A 13526-nucleotide genomic window follows, 5' to 3' on the forward strand; every position below is an offset into this window, starting at 1 on the left:
GAGAGACTAATTTCTCCATCTTCTCCATGACATCTCTGCGTCCGATGTTTCACACGCACCCATAGATTTGTAAAGGTGCATGTGATCCGATATCTGCTGACAATCAAAGATTGTGATTTCTCAGTTTGATAAGAGCTGAGGAAAAAACTCACAGATCTGACCTGCATCGTTGAATAACATTGGTCCGACATATTTTCTCACATTGCACTCTCCCTATTTATATGCTCATGTGAGCGAACCCTAAAGGGTGCTTTACACGCTGCGACATCGCTAACGATATATCTTCGGGGTCACGGTGGTTGTGACGCACATCCGGCGTCGTTAGCGACATCGCAGCGTGTGACAGCTAGTAGCGACGATCAACGATCGCAAAATCGTTGATCGTTGACACGTCGCTCCTTTTCATAATATCGTTGGTGGTGCATTCCGCTGGTTGTTCGTCGTTCCTGCGGCATCACACATCGCTATATGTGACACCGCAGGAACGACGAACATCTCCTTACCTGCGTCCACCGGCAATGAGGAAGGAGGTAGGCGGCATGTTCTGGCCGCTCATCTCCGCCCCTCTCTGCTATTGGGCGGCCGCTTAGTGACGCCGCTGTGACGCCAAATGAACCCCCTTAAAGGAGAGATTGTTCGGTGTCTCCAGAGACGTCGCTAAGCAGGTATGTGCGTGTGACGCTGCCGTAGCGATATTGTTTGCTACAGCAGCGATCACCCCCATGATGAAACAGCGACGTGGGCGGGTGCTATCCCTAGCGATGTCGTAAAAAAAACTGAACAGTCTTCCCTCCCTGGTGTCAGTGCTCTTAGAGGACCAACCACCAGGATTTTCCTATATAAACTAAAGCCAGTGCTATACTGGCGCTATCACGCTGATTCTATACATACCTTTAGTTGTGAGATCAGATGTATAGTTTCTGAAATACAGGCAAGTAAAGTTTGTGAAATGCACTGTTATTTGATTGATAGCAGCTACAGAATATCTAATTGGTGCGTGGAGTTTTGCTAGTTATTCCTGCCTCTGTCTTCCCCTGTCTCAGTTATTACAGGGGGAGGAGGGAGGGAGGGAGGAAGGACAGGCAGACAGGGGCGGGAATAACTAGCAAAACCCAACACATCTATTAGATATTCTGTAGCTGCTATCAATCAAATAACAGAGCATTTCACAAACTTTACTTGCCTGTATTTCAGAAAGTATACATCTGATCTCACAACTAAAGGTATATATAGTAACAGCATGATAGCGCCAGTATAGCACTGGCTTTAGTTTATATTGGAAAATCCTGGTGGTTGGTCCTCTTTAAATCGTACCAGTCTGTATCAGGAAATTGCTTAAATAACAATCACTTTTTTTTGTAATATTGCAGACAAAGTATCCTCCAATTTTCCTGAGCATCAGCCTTATAGATATTCGAGCCAATAAGCCTTATCTTGTAGACTGTGAGCCCTCGTGGGCAGGGACCTCTCTCCTCCAGTAGACTGAGCGCCCTCGTGGGCAGGGTCCTCTCTCCTCCTGTAGACTGTGAGCCCTCGTGGGCAGGGTCCTCTCCCCTCCTGTATCTGTCTGTACCTTGTATTGTTTGATTATTGTACTTGTCCCTATTGTGTGTACCCCTTTCCACATGGAAAGCACCATGGAATAAATGGTGCTATAAGCCTATAATAATCAGCTCGGCTACATTTGAGGATTGGGAGGTCTAACCCCTGACCTCCATACCTGCACACCAAAACCACAGAGAACAGTTGTGTGAAGCCGGAGTTGAGCGTGAGCCGTTTCCTCCATACGACTATGGGTAGGAAAGAAGCTACGTAGACTGGAGTCCAGCGGTCAGACCCCTACTGATCAAACCTTATGCTACCTACACATCTCTTTTGGAGGTTGATCGATTTTGCCAAAAATGGTGGATAAAATAGTGCGGCATGCTTTGCTTTTTTGTCAAGAAAAATGAAACCTGACTGACTACTATAGTGTAAAGGGTTTGTATGTTCATCACCAATATTTTGCACTAATGATAATATACTGCATGTCCGACCCCAAAAATGCAGACGTTGACACGTTGACGTTGAGCATAGTAATAGACGTTGGTGCCGTAATGTCATCTATTTCCAATGAGAATATATGAGGTTATTCATAGGTGTGTTGTGTTGTGTTGCGTTGCTACATGAGAGGTTGTCTGTGCCCATGTTTTTGTGAAACGAATATCACAACAAAGGGAAATTATGACCGCCCGAAAGGGTTAAGAGGAGACCACATGCCTGTCGAAGACCTTGTTTTTCATTTTGCCTTTCATACTGGCACAGATCCGGCTAAGAGCAGCCCAGATTAGTTCAGAAAACCTTTGAAGAGATTTAAGATGTCCTTCAGCCAGTTTGAAGGTTTTTGTCTTGTAAATCCAGTACAAGGACGCCTGCAGGCATCTCGACCCTTGCTGTGTTGCTGATGCATCTCAAGGTCAAGCTAACCCGCCCTGTGACATTCAGCACACACAAAATTATGCAGTGAAACTGCTACAGCATCCAGCCAACCAAAACTTCTCCGCTCATCAGTAAACGAGGTGCTTATTTTATTTCTTATCCCTTTTTTTTTTTTTCTTTTTTTCATTTTTTTATTTTTCTGCTGTAAGACATAATCCAGGATTTCTGCTGTGTGTGATGACAAGGTCATTTCTTACTTAATTAGAACACATGTAAAGAACAAAGCTAAACTGCTTCAAAACAGCTTTGTAGTAGATAGAGGATTTCAATTATTTAAAGGGATCTTCTCCCATTGTAGAGCCGAGCATTAATTCTAGACTTTTTTGATCTTCCTTGTGTTATAGGGGGGTTGTATACCCATAGATAATTTTACTCATTTTTACCAATTATGAATTGTTGATGCGTCTCTTGTGATCAAATTCTCCATGAAGACAGAAAGCTCTCTTCCATTTGGCAGAAAAGGTAATGGACCGTTATTTTCCTTCTGAATGGATGCTAATTTGCGTACTTTTGCCAAGAAGCATTTCCAGTATGACTCCTGACACCAACTGGATCTCCACAGGAAAAAACAGTTCCTTTCTAAAAGCTTTATCCCATCATGCACCCAACCAGAACCTTGTCCTGTGCTGATGAGGAGCAAAAATGCTGAAACAATGTTGTCTCCAGATGGGCGTCTCTTGGCCGGTCATGTTTTAAAGAGGACCAACCACCAGGTTTTTCCTATATAGGCTAAAGCCAGTGCTATACTTGTGCTATCATGCTGATTCTATACATACCTTTAGTTGTGAGATCGGATGTATACTTTCTGAAATATAGGCAAGTAAAGTTTGTGAAGTGCACTGTTATTTGATTGATGGCAGCTACAGAATATCTAATAGCTAGTTATTCCCGCCCGGCCTGCTTGTCCTTCCTTCCTCCCTTATTCCCCTGTAATAATAGAGACAGGGAGGAAGGACAAGCAGGCAGGCAGGGGCAGGAATAACTAGCAAAACCTGACCCACCTATTATATATTCTATAGCTGCTATCAATCAACTAACAGTGGATTTCACAAACTTTACTTGCCTGTATTTTAGAAAGTATACATCCGATCTCACAACTAAAGGTATGTATGGAATCAGCATGATAGTGCCAGTATAGCACTGGCTTTAGTTTATATAGGAAAATCCTGGTGGTGGTTCCCTTTAAGGGTTGGACATTGACATGCAAGGAGAGTCAATAGAGATGGCTGACATTCCTTATGTGTATTGCCAGCTTTATACTTCTTACACCAGTTGAATCTCCCCAAGGAGAACAAGTACCATTTATGAGAATCTTCTCACAGTGAAACGCTTACTGTCTAGATCTTTATTGATCCTTCCTCCTAAACAAATTCTCATAGATCTACAGTACTTTTAATTCTGGGGAACTTGGTGTTATAGTTTTAAGTCCCTTCTCAAAAGCTAGAAATGCCACATTTATGGAAATACTCATCTTTTTCTTGGCTGCTATTTGCAGAGTGGTGCTGCAATGTACAAGACTGTTGGATGTTGTGATGGCCAGAACTGAAGCATCATGGCAGATGTCTACAAAGCAGAGGAGATCCTGGTACTTCACCTGGCTGTGAATTATACTGGACTTGTGACTTAAAGGAGTATTCCCATCTTCAAAATCCTATCCCAATATGTAGTAGGTATAATAATGTTAGCAAATATCTCCAATTAGAAATGTAGTATAGTTCTCCTGATTCACTGTTACCTCATGTGCAGGACATTGCAGTAGCTTAGGTATCCATGGTTACGCATAGTGAAAGTTAATTGCTCGTGGTCGGAACCATGGATATCTAAGGTCCTGCAATGCCCTGCACATGAGCTTAGTGATAAGGTGAATCAGAAGAACTATACTACATTTCTAATTGGAGGTATTTGCTAATATTATTATGTAGTATTTGTAGTAATAATAATAGGAGAGGATCTTAGAGATGGGAATACATGTTTAAGCACTGCTGGTATAATCAAGTGAGAATCCGCCATTTATATCTTAGACTTATGTCTACTAAGTCGAGTTAGTGCAAAATGATTGGCAGGACCTGGTCCATTAGCCACGTCAGTCACTTCTGGCCACTGAACAGGAGCTCGGAGAACCACTTCTTATGTACCAACATCCGAGGCTTCTTATCTAACAGCATCCAAGGCTCTTCTTTTGGTTATCCTGCTTGGCATGATGTGTGCGTCACGCTGCACTGAGAACGATGGAGAAAATCCTGCAAAATCGACTCACCAACTTTACTACTATGTGAACATGGTTCCAATCTTTGGAGAAAATTGACCACGTCTAGGCATCATACATTCAAATTATATTTTATACCTATGAGCAGCACGGTGGCTCAGGGGTTGGCACTGTGCGGTGGCTCAGGGGTTGGCACTGTGCGGTGGCTCAGGGGTTGGCACTGTGCGGTGGCTCAGGGGTTGGCACTGTGCGGTGGCTCAGGGGTTGGCACTGTGCGGTGGCTCAGGGGTTGGCACTGTGCGGTGGCTCAGGGGTTGGCACTGTGCGGTGGCTCTGGGGTTGGCCCTGTGCGCTGGCTCTGGGGTTGGCCCTGTGCGCTGGCTCTGGGGTTGGCCCTGTGCGCTGGCTCTGGGGTTGGCCCTGTGCGCTGGCTCTGGGGTTGGCCCTGTGCGCTGGCTCTGGGGTTGGCCCTGTGCGCTGGCTCTGGGGTTGGCCCTGTGCGCTGGCTCTGGGGTTGGCCCTGTGCGCTGGCTCTGGGGTTGGCCCTGTGCGCTGGCTCTGGGGTTGGCCCTGTGCGCTGGCTCTGGGGTTGGCCCTGTGCGCTGGCTCTGGGGTTGGCCCTGTGCGCTGGCTCTGGGGTTGGCCCTGTGCGCTGGCTCTGGGGTTGGCCCTGTGCGCTGGCTCTGGGGTTGGCCCTGTGCGCTGGCTCTGGGGTTGGCCCTGTGCGCTGGCTCTGGGGTTGGCCCTGTGCGCTGGCTCTGGGGTTGGCACTGTTGCTTTTCGGCGCTGGAGTCCTGGGTTCAAATCCCAGCAATCACAACATCTGCAAGGAGTTTATATGTTCTCCCCGTGTTTTGGTGGGTTTCCTCCGGGCTCTCTGGTTTCCTTCCACACTCCAAAGACATACAGATAGGGAATGTAGATTGTGAGCCCCGATGGGGACAGTCAGGGCTGTATTTTGCCTTCGTGCTGCCCTAGGCACTTTAAGTGGTCGCGCCCCTTAGTGACAACGTAAAACTGAGTTTTCGCACACGACATCTGTTTAAGGCAGATCTACTCTGTAAAACACTTTAAAAAGTATCAATAAGAAACTAACCCCCCCCCCCAATGGGAATCACCACAGGCACATCAAAACATAGCATGTGTATAAAATATTCCCACCACACCGTCCCCACTTATATACTGTGACTGTCACACTGCCCCTAATAAACTAAAACACCACTCTGCCCTCCCTTATAAACTACTGTATATCCACCACACCTTCCTCGATTATGAAATATGATCTGTACATTGTGAGGAGGGAGCAGCATGATGTGAGGACAATGTCCCATGCATGCTGCCCCCTGCTCACAATGTCCCATGCATGCTGCCCCCTCCTCACAGTGTCACATGCATGCTGCCCCCTCCTCACAATGTCCCATGCATGCTGCCCCCTCCTCACAATGTCCCATGCATGCTGCCCCCTGCTCACAATGTCCCATGCATGCTGCCCCCTCCTCACAATGTCCCATGCATGCTGCCCCCTCCTCACAATGTCCCATGCATGCTGCCCCCTGCTCACAATGTCCCATGCATGCTGCCCCCTCCTCACAGTGTCACATGCATGCTGCCCCCTCCTCACAATGTCCCATGCATGCTGCCCCCTCCTCACAATGTCCCATGCATGCTGCCCCCTCCTCACAATGTCCCATGCATGCTGCCCCCTGCTCACAATGTCCCATGCATGCTGCCCCCTCCTCACAATGTCCCATGCATGCTGCCCCCTCCTCACAATGTCCCATGCATGCTGCCCCCTCCTCACAATGTCCCATGCATGCTGCCCCCTCCTCACAGTGTCACATGCATGCTGCCCCCTCCTCACAATGTCCCATGCATGCTGCCCCCTCCTCACAATGTCCCATGCATGCTGCCCCCTCCTCACAATGTCCCATGCATGCTGCCCCCTGCTCACAATGTCCCATGCATGCTGCCCCCTCCTCACAATGTCCCATGCATGCTGCCCCCTCCTCACAATGTCCCATGCATGCTGCCCCCTCCTCACAGTGTCACATGCATGCTGCCCCCTCCTCACAATGTCCCATGCATGCTGCCCCCTCCTCACAATGTCCCATGCATGCTGCCCCCTGCTCACAATGTCCCATGCATGCTGCCCCCTCCTCACAATGTCCCATGCATGCTGCCCCCTCTTCACAATGTCCCATGCATGCTGCTCCCTCCTCACAATGTCCCATGCATGCTGCTCCCTCCTCACAATGTCTCATGCATGCTGCTCCCGCCTCACAATGTCCCATGCATGCTGCCCCCTCCTCACAATGTCCCTCGCATGCTGCTCTCTCCTCACAATGTCCCATGCATGCTGCCCCCTCCTCACAATGTCCCATGCATGCTGCCCCCTCCTCACAATGTCCCATGCATGCTGCCCCTCTCCATGAGCTCCTAATGCTGCCTTCCTCTTTTCCATAATGAGACCTTCATGTTGCCCCACTCATGCTAAGACCACCACACTAACGCTTATGCTGAGACCCCCCCACACACACTACCCCACTCTTGATATTGACTCCCCTACATTGCTCCACTCCATACTGATCTCACACATGCTGCCCCTTCTTCATAATGAGCTCCCAATGCTGCCCCCCTCTTATTCTGAGTCCTTACACTCCCCCCACCCAATCGATTTTGTCATTGCACTATCCCTCATCCCTTGTCCTCGGTCTCTAGCATTAGCCCCTCTCTCCCACTCCCCCAGCCAGCATCAGCCTCTCTCCCCCAGCATCAGCCTCTATCTTCCCTCAGCATCAGCCTCTCTCCCCCAGTCTCAGCCTTTGCCTCCCCCCAGCCTCAGCCTGCCCCAGTCTCCGCCTCAGCCTCCCTCCAGCCTCCCCCCAGTCTCCGCCTCAGCCTCCCTCCAGTCTCCTCCTCAGCCTCCCTCCAGCCTCCCCCAGTCTCCGCCTCAGCCCCCCTCCAGTCTCAGCCTCCCTCCAGCCTTCCCCCAGTCTCAGCCTCAGTTTCCCTCCAGCCTCCCCCCAGTCTCAGCCTCTACCTACCCCCAGTCTTAGCCTCTGCCTCCATCCAGCCTCCCCCCAGTCTCAGCCTCTGCCTCCCTCCAGCCTCCCCCCAGTCTCAGCCTCTGCCTCCCTCCAGCCTCCCCCAGATTCAGCCTCTGCCTCCCTCCAGCCTTCCCCCAGTCTCAGCCTCTGCCTCCCTCCAGCCTCCCCCCAGTCTCAGCCTCTGCCTCCCTCCAGCCTCCCTCCAGTCTCAGCCTCAGCCTCCCTCAAGTCTCAGCCTCAGCCTCCCTCCAGTCTCAGCCTCCCTCCAGCCTCCCCCCAGTCTCAGCCTCAGCCTCCCTCCAGCCTCCCCCCAGTCTCAGCCTCCCTCCGGTCTCAGCTTCTGCCTCCCTCCAGCCTCCCCCCAGTCTCAGCCTCCCTCCAGCCTCCCCCCAGTCTCAGCCTCCCTCCAGCCTCCCCCCAGTCTCAGCCTCCCTCCAGTCTCAGCCTCCCTCCAGCCTCCTTCCAGTCTCAGCCTCTCTCCAGCCTCCCTCCAGTCTCAGCCTCAGCCCCCCTCCAGCCTCCCCCCAGTCCCAGCCTCTGCCTCCCTCCAGCCTCCCCCCAGTCTCAGCCTCTGCCTCCCTCCAGCCTCCCCCCAGTCTCTGCCTCTGCCTCCCTCCAGCCTCCCCCCAGTCTCTGCCTCCCTCCAGCCTCCCCCCAGTCTCTGCTTCTGCCTCCCTCCAGCCTCCCCCAGATTCAGCCTCTGCCTCCCTCCAGCCTTCCCCTAGTCTCAGCCTCTGCCTCCCTCCAGCCTCCCCCCAGTCTCAGCCTCTGCCTCCCTCCAGCCTCCCTCCAGTCTCAGCCTCAGCCTCCCTCAAGTCTCAGCCTCAGCCTCCCTCCAGTCTCAGCCTCCCTCCAGCCTCCCCCCAGTCTCAGCCTCAGCCTCCCTCCAGCCTCCCCCCAGTCTCAGCCTCCCTCCGGTCTCAGCTTCTGCCTCCCTCCAGCCTCCCCCCAGTCTCAGCCTCCCTCCAGCCTCCCCCCAGTCTCAGCCTCCCTCCAGCCTCCCCCCAGTCTCAGCCTCCCTCCAGCCTCCCTCCAGTCTCAGCCTCCCTCCAGCCTCCTTCCAGTCTCAGCCTCTCTCCAGCCTCCCTCCAGTCTCAGCCTCAGCCCCCCTCCAGCCTCCCCCCAGTCCCAGCCTCTGCCTCCCTCCAGCCTCCCCCCAGTCTCAGCCTCTGCCTCCCTCCAGCCTCCCCCCAGTCTCTGCCTCTGCCTCCCTCCAGCCTCCCCCCAGTCTCTGCCTCCCTCCAGGCCTCCCCCCAGTCTCTGCTTCTGCCTCCCTCCAGCCTCCCCCCAGTCTCTGCTTCTGCCTCCCTCCAGCCTCCCCCCAGTCTCTGCCTCTGCCTCCCTCCAGCCTCCCCCCAGTCTCTGCCTCTGCCTCCCTCCAGCCTCCCCCCAGTCTCAGCCTCTGCCTCCCTCCAGCCTCCCCCCAGTCTCTGCCTCTGCCTCCCTCCAGCCTCCCCCCAGTCTCTGTCTCTGCCTCCCTCCAGCCTCCCCTCAGTCTCTGTCTCTGCCTCTGCCTCCCTCCAGCCTCCCCCCAGTCTCTGCCTCCCTCCAGCCTCCCCCCAGTCTTTGCCTCTGCCTCCCTCCAGCCTCCCCCCAGTCTCTGCCTCTGCCTCCCTCCAGCCTCCCCCCAGTCTGCCTCTGCCTCCCTCCAGCCTCCCCCCAGTCTCTGCCTCCCTCCAGCCTCCCCCCAGTCCCTGCCTCCCTCCAGCCTCCCCCCAGTCTCTGCCTCTGCCTCCCTCCAGCCTTCCCCCAGTCTCTGCCTCCCTCCAGCCTTCCCCCAGTTTCAGCCGCTGCCTCCCTCCAGTCTCAGCCTCTGCCTCCCCCCAGTCTCAGCCTCTGCCTCCCTCCAGTCTCAGCCTCCCTCCAGCCTCCCCCCAGTCTCAGCCTCTGCCTCCCTCCAGCCTCCCCCCAGTCTCAGCCTCTGCCTCCCCCCAGTATCAGCCTTGGCCGCCTCCCCCCCCCCCCCCGCATGCGCAGATCTCCGGTCTGCATTAGAGACACTCCCACGCTCCTTATGAATCCATTTACTTGCTCCAGTGCCCGCCGCCATCTTCCTGGCTCACATGAGTATCCTCTTCTGACACCGGCTTCCATCACGGCGTCCTCCGCGGCGTCCTGCTGTGCTGTCCTCTGCATGTGACGTCCACACAGCAGTGGACGCAGCACAGAGGAAGGAGCTGATTGGCGCGCGCCTGTGACCCCGGAAGTGCAGGCGTCGGCAGTTCCTGTGACCCCGGAAGTGCAGGTGCCGGCAGTTCCGGGGTCAATCAGCTCCCTGTGCTCGGCGGCCGCAGAAAAAAAAAAGTAAAAAAAAAAAAAAAAAAAAAAAAAATTTTTTTTTTTTTTTTTTCTTTGCTGCCAGAAGGTGCCGCCCCTCACAACCTGCCGCCCTAGGCACCGGACCACGGGTGCCTAATGGTAAATACGGCCCTGGGGACAGTGATGATGATCATGTCTGTAAAGCATTATACGTGAGTAAAATAAATACCTACATCTATGGCTACATGTAGCGCTATAGTACCCGGCATTCTTGATTGGTTGGTAAAATATTTAGACCTTTTACATGAAAACGTATGTTGCGGAGCAGATACACAATACAATATGATCTGCCCAGTCCTATGCTATCTTCCCAGTACATTACCAGTGACATATAATCTGCTCACTCTGATATATTCTGCTTTGTGGCACAGTCGTCTCTTTGCTCCAGGTCACAGATTTTAGGCTGCTCGCACACACTGGGATGTGTCACCATGTTTTGGGATCAGTCGTTCGCTGTTGGACACCGGCAGTTATCACATTGGACGAGTGTCTCCCAATCTGACATGTGTCTCACGGGGAGCATCTGTCAGACATTGTGAAAAGTCATTTTAACAGACGTCTGCTCTTGTGATCAGTGGCAGCGGTCATTCACACTCGCGTACAGTGATTGACAGTGCTCGGCGGCACGCCTTACAAAATTAGTGCAAAATGCAATTGGCGATTTTATATGTTAACATATTTTAAGTACAGATTAGGGAATTCTGGAATCCCATGATGTATTCATGCAATTTATTTTTTATTAAATGAATGTATTTGGAGTTAAAATTATTTTTTTTCCATTTGGTTTTCATTAAAAATGTTACATTGTTTGGCTTCTAAGGCAACTGACCATTGTTGACTGCAAAATGAGATCAACTAAGAAACAGTCCGTGAGCTTGTTCTGGTGGGAATTTATATTTCTTCTATATCCTCTGCTGAGTATCTTTTACCATGAATCACGTGAGAAGAGAATTGAAATTTCCATATGATCGGGAATACGTTAAAGGCAGCTTCCTAAACATAATTACGGACTCATTTTTGAACAAGCTCACTGATGGATTCTTCGTTAACTCATTCTGCAGCCAGCAATGGACAGTGCAGTACATGATAAACATAGTTATTAATTCTATTTTCAGAATGAGCTCACTGATGGATTCTTAGTTAACTCATTCTGCAGCCAGCAATAGACAGTGCAATAAGGGGTAAACCTAGTTACCAACTCTTTTCTTAACAAGCTCACTGATGAATTCTTCGTTAACTCATTGTGCAGCAAGCAATAGACAGTGCAGTACAAGATAAACATAGTTACTAATTCTCTTTTCAGAATGAGCTCGCTGATGGATTCTTCGTTAACTCATTCTGCAGAGAGCAATAGACAGTGCAGTATGGAATAAACCTAGTTACTAATTCTCTTTTCAGAATGAGCTCACTGACGGATTTTTAGTTAACTCATTCTGCAGCCAGCAATAGGCAGTACAAAAAAGGGGATATAGAGGGCAAATGGTGCAACATTTTTAATGAAACCCAATTGCAAAAATTAACCCAAAATGCATGCAATTAGGTTAAAAAATGGCCCTAAAGGTTTCCATATTCTTTGTAACATGTACACTAATAAGCAGTAATGTGAATTTCCGCACGTCTGTCCACAATGGCCGTGCCTCTCTGGGAATGTAGCTTGGCTGTCAGGAAGAGGAAACGATAGTCTGTGTATCTCCATGCAGCCAAAGTTTTTTCCAGCATCTCCTCGCTGTAAGCGGAAAGTTTGCTCCTTCTGCCAGTTCTTTGCTTTCTTTGCCTCCTACTTCAGCCGGTCTTGCCAAGCGGTGTCAGATGTGTCACTCATTTGACTGACGGCTAATTGGATGCGAGTTCATTGACCCATTTATTGACTAAGTGACATGACTGTGATTGGTTTCTTGCTTTGCTTTAAGTTTCCCCATCAAATAAATAGAGCGAAAATTAAATTATAAATATGAGTTTATGAATTGTCAGTGACTGTCTGCAGTGTAAGAACCTCTAAATCTTCTGTATATATATAATATATATACACACACACACATACAGTGTCTGTGTGTATATACTATATATGGTGCCTGTGTATAGATTATAGATATATATATATATATAGATATATATATATAATATTAGTGCCTGTGTGTGTGTGTATATAATATATATATATATATATATATATATATATATATATATATATATTCTATATATAATCTATATGTAATATACACACACACATTTTATTTATATATATATATATATATATATATATATATATATATATATACATATATACATATATATATATATATATATATATATATATATATATATATATATATATATATAAAGGTGCGTGTATGTATATATGTGTGTATATATATATATATATATATATATATATATATATATATATATATATATAGGTATATATATGTATATATATATAGGTATATATATATGTATATATATATAGGTGTATATATATATGTGTATATATATATATATATATATATATATATATATACACATACATATATATATATATATATATATATATATATATATATATATATATATATATATACACACATATATATGTACATATATATATATACACATATATATATACCTATATATATATATATATATATATATATATATATATATATATATATATATATATATATATATATATATATATATATATAGGTATATATATATATATATATATAGGTATATATATATATATATAGGTATATATATATATATATATATAGGTATATATATATATATATATATATATATAGGTGTGTATATATATATATATATATATATATATATATATATATATATATATAGGTATATATATATGTAATTTTTGTATTTATTTTTTTTTCCTTCTACACAGCCACCATGTTTCACAAATCAATCTTAATAAATAGCTATTTTACCTGGTGATGCAGGTGTACTTATTTTAAAAATCCATTTCAGAAATCGCTGCTCAATAAAGTTTGAAAGCTTCCCTGTGTCATACTAATATGGACATTTAATTTCAATATTACTATGGCTATTCTGATATAGATTATGAAAGTAAGTTTACCAGCCTCATCAGGTCTAACATCTCTATTTAATGATGTATGCAATCTGAATTGGGAAATCTTATGGCATTTCTGCCTTTTAACACCTTCACGACCTATGATGTATATTTTTGGGGTCGCTAAGGGCTGCATAAAGCAGGTTTAAGAATGGGAACACCATTTTTTTTCCCCAAAAAGTTCTGAATTTTTTTTTCAAGTATTTACAGTAAATGTAAAAAAAATACTTACGTTTTTTGAATTGCCATAATCATACAGACCTGAATAATCCTACTGCTAGAATGAACGCTTTAAAAACAAAACCTGAAAAATGCTTGTGGAATTGTGAGGGGGGGATGAAGGAGTGGAGGGAGGATGAAGGAGTGGGGGGGGTGGAGGTTGGGAGGG

At 47.7% G+C, this 13526-nt stretch overlaps 1 protein-coding gene across 1 annotated transcript in view; it reads left to right on the top strand.

Annotated features, from left to right (window-relative positions):
• NRIP1 (nuclear receptor interacting protein 1) overlaps positions 1–13526 on the top strand; it is a 119542-nt gene that overhangs the window by 69184 nt on the left and 36832 nt on the right. The gene's annotated exons all lie outside the window — the stretch shown is intronic.

This window comes from Anomaloglossus baeobatrachus, chromosome 2 (assembly GCF_048569485.1).
Source record: "Anomaloglossus baeobatrachus isolate aAnoBae1 chromosome 2, aAnoBae1.hap1, whole genome shotgun sequence".
NCBI classification, from domain to species: Eukaryota; Metazoa; Chordata; class Amphibia; order Anura; family Aromobatidae; genus Anomaloglossus; species Anomaloglossus baeobatrachus.